The 14,968-nt window shown below is 44.5% G+C and overlaps 1 pseudogene across 1 annotated transcript; it reads left to right on the top strand.

Annotated features, from left to right (window-relative positions):
* Nucleotides 1-1,803: 1,803 nt before the first annotated feature.
* Nucleotides 1,804-11,025, top strand: LOC309848918 (conserved oligomeric Golgi complex subunit 2 pseudogene; annotated as a pseudogene). Its single transcript, XR_014316572.1, has 3 exons — nt 1,804-1,860; nt 9,062-9,241; nt 10,894-11,025. The product of XR_014316572.1 is annotated as a conserved oligomeric Golgi complex subunit 2 pseudogene (transcript).
* The last annotated feature ends 3,943 nt before the right edge of the window (nt 11,026-14,968 follow it).

Raw genomic sequence — 14,968 nt, forward strand, 5'->3', positions numbered from 1 at the left:
GACTTGATCACTTTATTTATATATTTATATTTGAAGAAGAAGGAACTATTTGATGCAGCAAATCCACGTTGGTTAAAAATTACCAGATATGGGGTCTCCTGCGTGGCTCAGTGGTTTAGGCCTCTGCCTTCGGCTCAGGTCATGATTTCAGGGTCCTGGGATGGAGCCCCACATCGGGCTCTCTGCTCAGTGGGGAGCCTGCTTCCCCCCTCTCTCTGTGCCTCCCTCTCTACCTACTTGTGTTCTGTCTGTCCAATGGGTAAATAAGACCTTTAAAAAAAGAATTACTAGATGTGAAATACATCGAGGGTATGGGAAGGAAAATGATTTCACCTGATATGACTAGAAAGTGGTTGAAGCCTGAATTAAAGTGCTACAAAAAGAGTAAAGACCTGGGAAATATATGGGGAAAAAATCCCTAGACAAACAGCAATAATAACTGGTTGCTCTTTATTGATCCAGATCCTGCGGTAGGCAAAGAAGAGCTGGTTTTAGTCAGAGGATGATCTCCGTTTGTCTTCATGATCTGGCATTTCCTGCAAGCCAGGCATGGGGCTCTGCACTAGAGCTGCAAATGCTGGGGGGCCCTCACTGTCCCTTTTCTCTTCTCAGGGGGACAATGGGCATGTCCATGGTGCAGTGTGACAGGCTTTACCACAGGGAGATAATAGACTGCCAAGGGTAGGTTAGAGCTGGGAAAAGCCACTTAGGAACAGATTTTCAGGGGAGGTGATAGACAAGGGCAAAGCGAAGAATGAGGATGAGTGTGTCAAGTTTCAAAGTGCCAGGAGGCAGCACAGTGCATTCGGGAAACTACAGCAAGTTCATGACAACCGACAGATGATCTGGCAGCATCACCTGGGGATGGAGACTGAGCCCCGGGGTTAACACTGGGGGTGAGAAGGTTTGTATACTATGGCGAGGAGGTGAGGTACTACACTGTGGGGGCACAGGGAGCTACCGGAGGATTTCAAGTATCAGAATCGTAACCATAATAGAGTATTTAATTGCATCCTAGCTTTCATCAAGTGTAAGATGCACTATAGTTTATGTTCGACTAAGAAAGAGAAATGCTGTCAGTTAAACTAGGATATGTCATCAAGTGCGAGATGAGTGCCACATTAAGAGATATTAAAATGGGGGGGGGACAAATCTTAGAACAAGTAAATTGTGGTAGTAGAATAATTAAGAAAGATCCAACACTTGGATCAACTAAAGAAGTGATTATTGCTAACCATGTGCCCCAAAATATATTAAGTCCTAGAACAAGAGACGTGCTCATCTTGATGCCCCGCAGCTGTTAGACCCAAGGTACAGAGGGCAGTAGCCAACGACCAGCAGGCCCAAGTGCCATGTGAAGACTCTAAGAGCAACTGCCTTTGAAAGAGGAAACGGTTGAGAGTGGGCTTTCTGAGGTAGAGAATTACTCGCTGGGAAAGTAGGACAATTGACACAGAATCGGAATTGATGCCCCTACATGACAGAGTTGGTGAAACTTCCCTCCTCAGAGATCTTGAGGCTCCTCTGAAATGAATTTTTCATTTTGGACAGAACATTCAGGATAAATATGATCTGTTTGAGTTCCTGGTTCTCTCATTAGGACTGTTTCTTAGGCTTCACTGGCACAAGAAAAGGGTTTTGATAATCCAGGGTAAATCCTGACAAAAGCAAAGCACGGGATCTATGAAAATCTAACCACTCCGAGGAGAACAACAGATAAAGGGCCAGGCCGACCTGACCCTGCAGGATAGGTAAGGTTAGTCTGGCAACAGGTGTAGAGGGGAAGTGCCCCTTTAGGTTGGCATGGACAAAGCCCTCAATCAACTTTCTGTGCCTTTGGGACAGTTACGAGAAGTTCTGGTAAGTCCCCAATTAATGAAAACAGTCTGCTGTGATGCCTGTTGTCCTCGTCGGCTTTTCTCTAAGAATTCTTTTCATCTGTTAGTTTGGTGGTACTGGTTGTTGTATTTTAACGGTTCATGATTATAATATTCACCTTCAGAAGAGTTGTAAATGATTTTGTTTTTGCATATGCTAAAAACCTAAAAAAACATGTTCGATTTGAAGAAGACATATTCTCTGAGTAGACAACCTTAAAATGTCAGGGGAGAGGAAGCATATTTCCAAATTCAACTTATTAATGCCACTTTGGTCATATGTAAGTGTTTTCTAACTTACGAATGACTTGTATTTTAACAGTTTGTAATCTTGTAAATATCCCCCCCCCACCCCATGTAATCTACGTGTGGTTAGGTTCCTGGGCTGATCTACAAAAACTGTGTAATCCCTAATGGAACTGAAGAATAATATAAATAAAATGTAATACTTAATAAATGTTACATTTGCATGTTCTCTCAGAAAAATCTCTGTTGTGGGAATGGGACTCCCCACCTCTAGGCATTGGGAATAGGAACTCCACCTGGGTGAACAGTGGAGGGGCAGTTGTGGCATCACTTCTAACAGAAAACTGTGCTGCCCTGTCTCCCCTCCCGCCCCCGCCACCCCGTCTGTGTCTGGTGCCCTGACTTACAGCCTCTGTCCATTCTGATGCCCTGTCGTAAACTTGTCATAAACGACACCATCCTTCCTTGTGTGTCTCCTCTAGCTTGAGTGGCCTCTTGCGTCCCTCCCCTAAGACAGTGCCTGCATCCTAGAGAGAATATAAGGAGAACATAATTTAAGGGAAGACACAGTACATGGTTAGAACCAAGAAAAATGTGAAGTAATGGAAATATCAGTGCTGAGAAGCCTAGGGGAGGGGCAGGCAGGAAAGAGTTCGTGAAACAGGTAAAAATCTTGAGTTGTGCCTTGAGGTAGCCAATACTTTCCATGGTTTATGTCTCATTTGAATTTTACAAAATCTTGTTAAAGATACTTTTCCTTGGAATGGAAGGGATTTTCATGGTCCGCTGTTGGATTCCACACCAGCCACTGTGGGGCTCTCCCACTCCCTCCTTGGTGTGCCTCTTCCTCCCGGGGCCTCATAGTGGTGTTGTTTCCCAAGCCTAGCCTTCCTTTGGTCTCCCACTCTTCTCTCGAACCCCCTCCCTGGAGGCAGATTTGCTCTACTCACACAGGCTCCCATCCCACCTCACCCCCTGCCATCACCGTATCCCCCCCCCTTTTCCATGGCCTGTTTTTATGGCCACTTTGGTCCTGCTCAGCCACAGGCCTGACCTGCCTTTCTCGCCCCAACTCTGAAGCTGTTCTGTGAGATTCTCAGATCACTGAGGGATACGACTATGTCTGTCTTCATTGCATCCCTGTAGGCTGCCACAATACTGACGTCCAGGAGGTGTTTCATAATGTTGATGGAGTGAATTAATTCACCTTCCTGTGGAATTTTTGTGATATGCCTACTTCATTCTAGTTGTTTCTGTTAACCTTTGTTTTGGCCCTAATTCCTAATTATCTCTTTATTCATTAGCTTCTGGACATGTTTCTCTACCTCTGTGCTCTGCCTTTTTCTGGTCTTCTGTTCTTCATTCTTGATTCCTGGTATTTCCATACCCACATTTCATCATCATGCATCAGTGCTTTGACATTCTTTCGTTCTCCAAATATGCAGAATCTAAAGACTTCATCTCAGTGAAGTTGGCCCTCCATTCCTATTTCTGCTTCTCTCCAGAAGGAAGCCTGCAGTGCACATGGCTGTGTGCCTGTCTGACCCTGCCCCTGAGTGTGTGTGCACTTACATCTGCTCCCCATCCCCTCCCCACCTCGGCAACTGTGTACACATGGCTTTCAGAGTCCGATTCGAGCCCCGTCGCATTTCCAGACACTTCTGTACTTTGCTTCATATTATCTGTTCTCCATTCTAAGCCCCCTCATCCCCATAACTTTCACTGTATATGTCATTCTTCTTCTAGCCATGCGACCCTGCCTTCGTGTCATTATGCCCCCAGGTCATGAGTCCCCTCAACAGTAACTGTGTCTGGTATATCATGTTTTTTTTTTTTTTGTCAATATCTGCATAGTACTGGTGCACAGGTATTAATTTCTGTGGAATTGAATGAGATGTAGGAAATTGATAATGTGACAAAACAATGTCTGTAATACATTTTCTTTATTATTCTTTTAAAGAGTCTCAGGTCATCAGTCAGTGAAGGAATTCGGGCAGTAGATGAACGAATGTGTAAACAAGAGGACATAAGGAAGAAAAAGGTACCCTCCAGTAGATTTCTTATGCTGCATGCCAGTTGAAGCCCTCTCCTCTTGTCTCCACGAACTTGTCAGCACTATTCAGCTTTTTTTCTTTTTTTTTTAAATTTAGCTTTTTTTCAAAGCTCTCACGCATGTGCATTTTATGCATTATGTCACGTTATCTACCTGAAATAAGAAGACAGAATTTCAGAGGTACCCACACGATCTCAAGATCACCCACTTTTTCCAGATCAAGAAACAGTGATAACTGTTGTCAGTGCAGCGCTTGACAGTTAACGACTGTATAAATTGTCAGCGGCCCTGTAAAGAAAATAGGCCTATATTAGAGACTAGGGGAGAAGTGGGCTTTCCAAAGCAAACTCAGGATTCTGCCGTAGGTTTGCTGTTATTTTCTGATCCTGTGTTCTTTATGTTCTGGTGTTCACTTTAATTTTTTCAATTCCCAGTAGTTAGCATGCGGTGTTGGCTTAGTTTCAGGTGTGTGAGACAGGCAACGGCTCTGTACATCTGAGGGCTCACCCCAGGAGTGTGCCCCTTAGTGCTATCTCCAGTTCCAAGTGTCCCCGATATCATTCATGATCATAACGATGTAGGGGCACAGCAGGCATTGGGAGTCTGGGCTTCTGACTCTCGCCTGCTGCTCTGTACAATGTTTTCTATGTGTATTATTAGCATATTTGTTAAAATCTCAGTGGGGAGAAGCCTGTTTGAGGGACCTTCTGTTTAATTCGCCTCTGGATCTCCTCACAGCTTTTGTCCAAAGAATGCTTGTCGTGCGCTTCCAGACAAAACAGTAAGCTTTGTGAGAGCAGGGTGTATTTCTTGCTTTATTTTCTCGTGCCCCCCCCCACCCCGCGTCGGAATGAATATCGAGCTTCCAGGGGTGTTCATTATTATTATTATTTATTGAATGGATGACTTTGTATTTTTTTGTTCTTTAAGGATGAGAGTTTTCATAATGTCCCTCAACCTCTTTGATAATATTTGTAGTGTAAAAGGTCTTTAATGATTTGGTGCTTGGGCATATAGGTATATGCACATGTAAACTGAGAGGGCCAGTACAATCGGAAGCCAAAGTTAAAACATGAATAAAGGGCCATAAGAAAACAAATGGAGGGGCGCCTGGTGGCTCAGTTGGTTAAACGTCCGACTCTTGATTTTGGCTCAGGTCATGATCTCAGGATCATGAGATTGAGCCCCGCATTGAGCTCTGTGCTCAGCAGGATGTCTGCTCGAGATTCTCTCTCTCCCTCTGCCCCTCCCCTGCACGCGCACATGCAGTCTCTCTCTCTCTCAAATAAACAAATCTTTTTTAAAAAAATAGGAAAGAAATGCCCATAGAAAGATTCAGGATGGGGAAAAAAAGAAATAAGAGTATAGAATATGAGAAAGCAAAGTCTAGGGTTTTCTTTTTTCCTCTATAAACTTGCAATAGAATATGGAAGTATGCTTATTCTAGAACTAAGATTTGCTTTCTTGAGAATTCTGTGTTTCATAGAAATATTCAAAATATAGCATGCCCTATGTATTTGAAGTTAACTTTTGGTCTTATATTTTCCTGAATTTAGCATGGGAAATAAAGATGATTAAGAGTAAAGATGGTGACGTTTTTTGTTTGCTTAATTTTTATTTTTATAGATGTGTGTGTTGAGGCTTATACAAGTTATTTGATCAGTTGAAAAGATTGAAAAAATCTTAAATTCACAAAGTTCGAAAGAAACCTCTGCACTAGAAGCAAGCAGGTAAGCATTTTTTTTAACTAAGTAGCACATAAATTAATACTTCACATCCAATCTAATTAGGCGGGGACGGCTTAGTTAGAATTCATTTCTGAACAAGAAGAAAATCCAGGTTTGTGGCTAGAATGTAGCTCCAGGAGAGTGGAGAGCATGAAATGGTGAAATCTATAACACGTTCCTATAAACGCTTTGGTTATAGACCACAGTTCCAACACGTCATTATGCTTGCAGTGTAAAAGTATATTTGGAATCACCTTCCCTGAGGACTAGCAAAGTCCTGTTGATCTTTAAGGCATACCTACCATTCATCTTGGTTTTTCTCCATCTCATTTTTTTCCCTAGACATGCCCAGAGTATTACCATTGATGTATTTTGCACCAGCATTATATTATTATGAAACAGTATAGGACATATCCAGTTGAAATTTACAAACAGGAAAGGAAAAACTTATGAAATAGGAAAAAGATGATGGCTCTCTTTGTTATACTGTGATTGTCTTGTTCCCTTCCTGGTGTGAATTTTCAATCAGCCAGGGTAGATGAGTGACTCAGAAAATGAGTAGTTAGGTCCTGTCAGCACTGTGAGATGCACAGTGGTGCAGTGGGAGTAGCCGGGGCTGGTCCTACACATACCAGCTGGGCTGCCTGCGTCAAGGTCGCCTGGTGCCCTGAGTGCTCTGTTGTGTGACGCTAACAGTCCCTCCCCTTGCAGGCGGAGTTAGGTTTCTAAATTTTAGGAATTAAGGTTTTAGATTTGGAAGGAACTTGAGAGACCATATGCTCCACATGTCTCATGATGGAGATTAAGAACGGACACATCCCAAAGGAAGCGATTCTCTGGTCCTAGGTCTATGACCCCTTTCACATCAAGGCATTCAACTAAGTGGTCAGCCTCCACTGTGCTTGTGTCTCTAGCCCGTTGCACTCGTGCTTCTGCCCCGTTCGTCCACACTTAGCAGACATTCTGCACGCGGCCCTTCTGCAGCCCGAGTGTCTCCAGCGGCTCTGCTTCACTGCGGCCCTTGGCAGCACCTGCAGCCCCTCCAGCCATGTCCACGTTCGGCCCCTGGGGAGCTGGCCCTCCAGTGTTCTTCCCGTCTTTGCTGTTGCTGCTGTGCTCCTCGGATAGAAACACCTCAGTGAGCTCTGTGTCTACAATCCTGTCCCTTTGCAACACTGTCCTTGATAAACAGACATTGTGCGCTTTCTTGCTCAGAATTAATTACCTTGGAGGACTTTTTTCTCCAGAAGAGCAGCTCTGAGCTCTAGAGTCAGGAAAGCCAGAGCAGCGTCAGTGCACAGTAAATCCATCATGCTCTGCCAGGCCCAGAAATGCCGAGAAAAGGATAAATAGGAAATGCGCATGGGATCAGTCAGTAGAGGTTGGGATTTGGCTTCTGCATTGGTCCTGCCTAGCGCTTGCCTTCCCTCCACACCAGTTCTGATGCTCTGGGATGGGGCACACCATGGCAGGTCTCCAGAGATTTGGGGTTTTCTTACAGTGTGTTTCTTCACTACCTGACTGCCCATCCTCAGATGTGGGATGCCTCATAGAGCCCAGCAGGGGCTTTGGGGCCTTTGTTGTGTTTTTTTTTTTTTCTTTCACTGTTCGACTTCCTTTTGAATGGGGTTGACGCTTTCTAATGTGGGGGGCAAGAGGGAAGTGTATCAAGTCCACTTGATGGCAGATGCACTGTGAGTGATTTCTCACCAGCTCCCGGAGCACCGAGCTTGCTCTTTCTGCCGTTGGGTAAATTTAAACTTGGAGTCCGCTGCTCTGAGCGATTTCCCAGGTTGCTGCTAGGCGGTCAGTTTTAGCTGATTGAGGAGACAGCAGTAGTTGGTACTGGGGAGGTAGTTGGGAGGGAGAATGAGGCAGGCAGAGAAGAAGAGGGGGCTTCGGGTATGAACGGTAGGACAGGGCAAGAGAGAGGAGGGGGTTAGAGAATGGGAGAAGAAGGGAGAAGAAGGGCACGAATGGGAGAGCCCGAGGAACGTGGAGGAATCATGCAGTTGTACCCACACTGACCTAAAATAGCTCCATCCCCTTGCCTGGGCCCTGTGGCCCGGGCCAGGCTGCGTCGGTGGCTTCTACGACCTCCCCGCTCCTCACCCCTTGAACTGGGGCCTGCTGCACAGACAGTTTGTCATGAAAATTGATGGCGTTCAGGTGCAGGTGCCTGAGCGCTGTAAGGCATAGGGGGCGGTGGAGGTGGCAGGTTTTAACTTTGGGAATTACATTTCTCTAATTGTCTCTACTAGCCCTCTCTGGACTAGACAGATTTTGGAGAGAATTGCCACAGAATTTAACCAGTTACACTTTCATGCTGTTCAGAGCAAAGGCATGCCTCTTCTGGACAAAGTAAGACCAGCAAGTGTTGGTTTCGATTTTCAATTTGCTGTTTGCGAATTTCCTGGATGATTTTGGTTTGACCTAGCATTGCCCCTGATAATTGCTACTCTACAGGATTTTGAAGCTAGCTTTGAATTCTTTTTTTTTCAGTGTCTCCTGCTTGGGACCCTGCTTCCATTATGTCACACTAGATAGATTTTGTGTAAAGACACAAGCGTAGTCTCCAAACTATGCAAGTAAAATTAATTCTGAATTTCATGTAACTTGACACATCATATGATGTAGTCAGAGTTCATTTATCCAAAGCCCTTGACTGGGTTTAAATGCACGTTTGTCAGATTTACTCCGTAGCTTAAGAGGCAAATAACTTTTTGTCATTCCGTAATTGTCTAAACTTCACTTTGATGAAGCCGACTTACTTTCAAAGAAATCATAGGCAGGGGACGCCTCAGTGGCTCAGTCAGTTAAGCCACTGCCTCTGGCTTAGGTCATGATCCCAGGGTCCTGGGATCGAGTCCCACCTTGGGCTCCTTGCTTGGCAGGAAGCTTGCTTCTCTTTCTGCCTGTGTCTCCTTGTGTGCTTGTGCTCTCTCTCGACAAATAAATAAATAAAAACCTTTAAAAAAAAAAAGAAAGAAAGCAATCATGGGGAGAAGAGATTCATTGTTATTCTCTAGGAAATGTTGGGATTTTAATCTTACATATATTCTGGTAGAATTAGAGGCTCGCTTTATATATATAACACATATGTATATAAATTATACACATATATTTGACCTTCTTTCCTGGTCTCTCTGTTCTTGCAGCATATAGCCCACATTACGGCCATGCTGCAGCAGTCCCTGGGAGGCCTGCTGCTAGAAGGGCTTCAGACTTCCAATGTGGACATCATACGGCACTGCCTCCAGACTTACGCTACAATTGACAAGACACAGGATGCAGAGGCGTTAGTCGGTCAAGTACTGGTGAAACCATACATGGATGAGGTTTGTGCCCCCATGCACCTCATTCCACAAACACAGAGCATCTAATCTGGCTTCGTTTCTTGACTGGGTGCGAGAGAGCTCAGGGCTCTTCCTTGAAGATGCTCTTAGTTCCTGCTCTTCTGGTTGTAAGAAAAGGTTGGTCCCGCTTGGTGCCCATCAGCATGGCAGGAATCAGGCATGCGCTCTGGTCTCTTCCAGTGATGCCATAACTCAGGGATCATCTTAATTTAGTAGGGGTGAGGGACTTGCCTAGGAAGAAGGTACGGATCAGAACATTTTCAGGTCAATTTCCATTTCCATAAGTTATACGTTAATGAAGTTGCCGAAAAGCGTGACCCCACCAAGGCGCCCGTGCCCACTGGAGGAGCTGGAAGACAGCTCTGTGCGCAGGGAAAGTCTGTGAGGGGAAGCGTCTTCGCAGAATTGATGTGGCCTAAGTCTTGAAGACCATGGGGGAGTTTGCCAGGCTAGGAAGGTGGGAGGGAGGGAATATTCAAAGATAAAGGGCTTTGAAGGGCGAGTTAGCGGGGTAGTACCTTAAGTCCAGTACTTGGTTACCCAGTGTTCTTGACCTATAAGGATACATTAAAATACAGGGAGTCAGTGTATCCTGCCTCTGAGCGGCCGGAGTATGGGCTGCACCATGTGAGGCCGCCAGCAATCAGCAGCTTCCAACTTAGAGAGCGTCGGTTTCATCTAGTTCAAGCTGATAGAAGTCATGAAGCCAGTCTCAGCGTTTGAGGGCTTTCTTCCAGTCACCTGCCAGTGCGAGTGTTCTTTCTGTCTGGTAAGAATAAAGCTACCCACCATGACTTCAGGATGAAAGGCTTCCAGTTTTAAAACGAGACAGTATCCCAGTGATAGAAGTGAAATTGAAGGATTAATTTCAGTAATCTTCTCAGCTTCATTAAGACTACTAAAAGTAAATGATCTGTCAGTTCTTTGTATGTATCCTATTAAAGTTCATAGCTCTCTCTGTGGGGGCGAAAAAGATCACATTATTCTTTGTCACTAAATGAAAATATTTTAGTTATTTAATGTATGCCCTTTTCATTGAACTGAATCTAATATGCTAAATTAGGGAAGTACTTTACGTTCCCATGTCATTAAATGAACTGTGGCCATGTTTGTATTTTAAGTTTGCATGCTTGTCATTCACCTCCTGCAACTCAGCCTCACCAAAAAAAATTAAATACTAAAGCAAAATAAGATGTGTTTTCTTCCATCACTTTCCATCTCAGCCCTTTCCCTGTTCTGGAGACAGTAGAGGATAAGGCCAGGGTGAAGATGATACAGAGCTGTTGTCTGCAGATACAGTATTTCGCTTTTAAGCTCAGAAGGGAAGCAGATGAGTGTGTGTGATGTTTTAGCTTCAGGCCAGTCTCTGTCCCTCAGCCTCTGTGTCCCCCAGGGTTGGAGCAGTATTCCCAAATCCCGGGACCTAGATTTTCATGCCATTGTTACTTACCTCCTGTTTAGAAAGCATACTGAGTGGGGAGGAGGAAGGACGAAGTGCATTTTTAAGGTTTACACGATTCTTTTCTCTGTAGTGTATAGTTCATACTTCTCTTTTAGGTGCTTTAAAAACAAACAAAAACACAAACAAACAAACAAATAAATAAATAAAAATAAAACGCTCTTCCTTCTGCTAGGTGATTGTAGAGCAGATCGTTGAGTCTCATCCAGACGGCCTGAAGATCATGTATGCTAATAAGCTCCTGGAGTTCGTTCCTCACCACTGCCACCTTCTTCGAGAGGTCACAAGAGGAGGCATCTCAAGGTGACGTAAAATGCTGTGTATGCACCTGAGCTCAGTTTAGTGACCACCTGTCACCTCCTCATGTGCCGCTGATCCCTGGCTGTCCTGTCTGACTCGGGAACGTGGGAACGTGTGCTCTTCCCTATTTGTTACCAGTGCTGTGAGGCAGGTGTCACTTGCCTGGGTTTACAGGGAAGGGAATGAAGAGTGGGGACGAATCTCAATGGTGACATTTGTGTGACTCCAGAGCCTCTGCTTTTCTCTTGTCTATACTGTCTCCTTAACCAGGCTCAAAATCAAAATTGGTTTCCTTCCATTACTGTGATGTCATCATCGGTCTAGAAATACCAATTCATTTTAATTCAACACGTTTTATACTGATGGCAATTAAAGTCATGAACGGTTTTCCCTCCCTCTCTTATTTCATTTCCATGGCTTTCCAGTTCTGTTTCATGAATATCCCATTACCTTCCACCATCTCCATCATCCCAGTCCAGACCTTTGTTGCCTTTTGTTCGAGGGTAGCGGGCTCTCCCCACCTGGTCTCCCAGCTCCACCTGTCCCTCTTCATTGCAGCCCTCAGCTGTCCCACCTGCCCAGAGCTCTTCAGCCTTCCTGAGTCGCTCGTGGCTTCTCATCGCCCACAGAAGAGCATCCAGTCTTCCTGGCGTAACCTGTGACCGTTGGTGCTTGAGTCCTAGTGGTTCTCCGCTGTAGAACTTTCTACTGTGGAACTTTCCCCCATACCACTATGGTTCCTGGCCAGACAGGAGCACTTGACCTTCCCTAACACACCTGGTACAGAAGATCTCTGACTTCACCTTGGTTAAGTTTATGGTTTTTTGACTTTTTATAATAGTGCAGAAGTGATATGCATTTAGTTTGGATCTTTTCCCAGGCTGGCGATCTACAGTAGGGTCCTCTTTTGTAATGCTGGGCAGGGGCAGCGAGCACAGCCCCCAGGCAAACCACGTGATCACGAGGGTCAGCAACCAACACACTTGAACCGTCCTGTTCTGGCTTTCAGTGCAGTGTTCAGTAAGTTACATGAGATACCAGACACTTTATTGTGAAATAGGCTTTGTGTTAGAGGATTTTGCCCAACTGTGCAATACTGTAAGTATTCTCAAGACATTTAAGTTTGGCTGGGCTAAGCTCTGATGTTCAGTCACTTAGGTGTTTTCCATGCATTTTCAACTAAAGAGATTTCCAGCTGAACAATGGGTTTATTAGAAGCCGAGGCCGTCATAAGCCGAGGAACATCTGTCTATACTGTGCGCCTCTGTGTTTTCCTTCATTGCTTCCTGTCCCTTATTCCTTTGTCTTTCTGTTGATCTGTCACTCCACATGAAGCTCCAGTCAAATACAACTTCTTTTTTTTTTAGGTTATTTATTTATTTACTTATTAGAGAAAGCATAAGCAGAGGGGGAGGCAAAGAGTGAAGCAGGCTCCCCACTGAGCAGGGAGCCCGATGTGGGACTCAATCCCAGGACCCTGAGATCATGACCTGAGCCACCCAAGCGCCCCCAGGCTATGGTTATTTCAAGAAAAAGTCCTATTTGTGAATTCTTCATCTAGTGAAGATGAATTAAAATCAGAAAGTCAACTCTGCCACCTTTAAAAACCCAGGAACAGAAAAAAATTCCACGAGCAGGTATAACCCTATCCACAATAAATCACTTTCAATCCAGTCCTGAAAACTAATACAGAGTAGGAAGAAAGCATTACAGAAAAATTTTGTTTTCATTAATCAAGCTGGAAAATAATGGGCCTTACATGAATGCCCTTTAGGAAGACAGTTCTTATAGTTTTATGTTGATAGAAACTCACATTACATTCGAAATGCATGTTAAAACCATGACTGTAGATTAACTACCACTTTCAGTCGTCAGAAGATGAAAAATGGTCAAGAGTCACCCAAACTGAATCCTGGTTCCTCCTGGAAAATGTGTTCCTAAATATTTTCCCCCTGAACTACTGTGCTCTTTCTGTATCTTACACAGCAGACACTGCGATGCACAAACACATCCAGAAGGCCTTTGAGGGCTGACAGCCTGCTGGAACAATGAGGAATTCACCTGGGTTTCTGCCTTTCTGCCGGGCCCAGAAAGTTCTGGGTAACCCAGGTGACGTGTCATGAGAATACATGTGTAGCTCACACCATATGTATCATCTCCTCAGGGTAGACACCAAAATCCATGTTCGTATATGAAAATCCGAGATGCGTACAGAAATCAAGAGAGATTCTGTCATCTTGAAAGAAAAACACACTGTTGCGCTGCCACATGCCTCGTTTCTCCTTGAGTGACTGCAGGAAGTAGCGATTGCAGTCAGAAATCTCAGAAAGAAAAATTAGAGTAAGGGCAACACCTGAAGTTTATTCCTGAAAATACTTGGAGAACGACTGTGACCAATAAACCAGGGCTTAGTTCATGAGACTGTCAATGAGCTTATAACATCCCATGTCCTGGTCAAACCCTCATGTCTGGGAGATGGAGGGACGTCTTCATCTTCCAGAGCTACTATTAGGGAAAAAGGTGGAGACAATACTGACTGAGTCCCTACTTCAGCAGGAGAGCCAAAAACACCTTGCCCCTCCATAATCCCAAATGAAAATAAACATCTCGGGGCGCCTGGGTGGTTTAAGCTTCTGCCTTTGGCTGGGATCGAGCCCCACGTCGGGCTCTTTGCTCAGCGGGGAGCCCACTTCCCTCCTTCTCTCTCTGCCTGCCTCTCTGCCTACTTCTGATCTCTGTCTGTCAAATAAATAAAATAAATAAAATCTTTAAAAAAGAAAAGAAAAGAAACATCTCATTTTACTAGTGTGCAGCAGTGACTATGCAGGAGAAATTATTATTATTTTATTATTAGATGATTTATTATTATTATTATTATTATTATTGTACTATATTGTTAACCTTTTGAATTTGGACACCTAAAATTTTTAATAAAATATGAAGGCCTTTTTTTTTTAAGATTTTATTTATTTGAAAGACAGAGATCACAAGTAGGCAGAGAGGCAGGCAGAGAGGGGGAAGCAGGCTCCCCACTGAACAGAGAATCCGATGCAGGACTTGATCCCAGGACCGTGGGATCATGACCTGGGCTGAAGGCAAGAGGCTTTAGCTCACTGAGCCACCCAGGCACCCCATGAAGGCTTTTTTTGTTTTGTTTTGTTTTGTTTTTTTAAAGATTTTACCTATTTATTTGACAGAGAGATCACAAGTAGGCAGAAGGCAGGCAGAGAGAGAGAGAGGAAGAAGCAGGCTCCCCGCTGAGCAGAGAGCCCGACATGGGACTTGATCCCAGGACCCTGAGATCATGACCGGAGCTGAAGGCAGCGGCTTAACCCACTGAGCCACCCAGGCGCCCCATGAAGGCTTTTTTTAAAAAACAAAAACTTCAGACTATATCTTTATCCTATCAGTTCCCACTACAACTGGCTTCTGTCTTGGCCAACATTTAGCCATTCAGATAAAGTCCGTATTTAGTGCTTCGTGTGTATGCATGTGTAAAATAAGCGGACAGTCATAAATCTTTAAGATTGTGTATAATAACCGTGAAATAAGGATTCTTGATACACAAGGTCTCGTCTGGGGAGAACAGCTGGAGAACAGTATGCAGTTTTCAAATGACGAAGGGGAAATACGCATTCGGTTATGAGAAAGGGAAGGAGAACAAGACCAAATATTAATAAAAGGGAAAAAAGCTTTTTCTGCCATCTTTCCATGCCGCAGTAACAGTGTGAACAAATGTCCCACAGATGCCCTCAAGAACATTAAGACTGCTGAAAGGGGGGGCGAAGGCCAGGTTCTTAGGAGGCCCTGCACCAAAGTCATCGTCCCGTTTCCTCACTGTGATGACGAAGCATGAGTACATTGGCAAATTTGAAATTATTGATGACCACAGAGCTGGGAAAACTGCTGTGAACCTCACGGGCAAGTTAAACAAGTGTGGCATGACCAGC

The sequence above is a fragment of the Mustela nivalis genome (assembly GCF_964662115.1).
Source record: "Mustela nivalis genome assembly, chromosome: 15".
Classification (NCBI taxonomy): Eukaryota; Metazoa; Chordata; class Mammalia; order Carnivora; family Mustelidae; genus Mustela; species Mustela nivalis.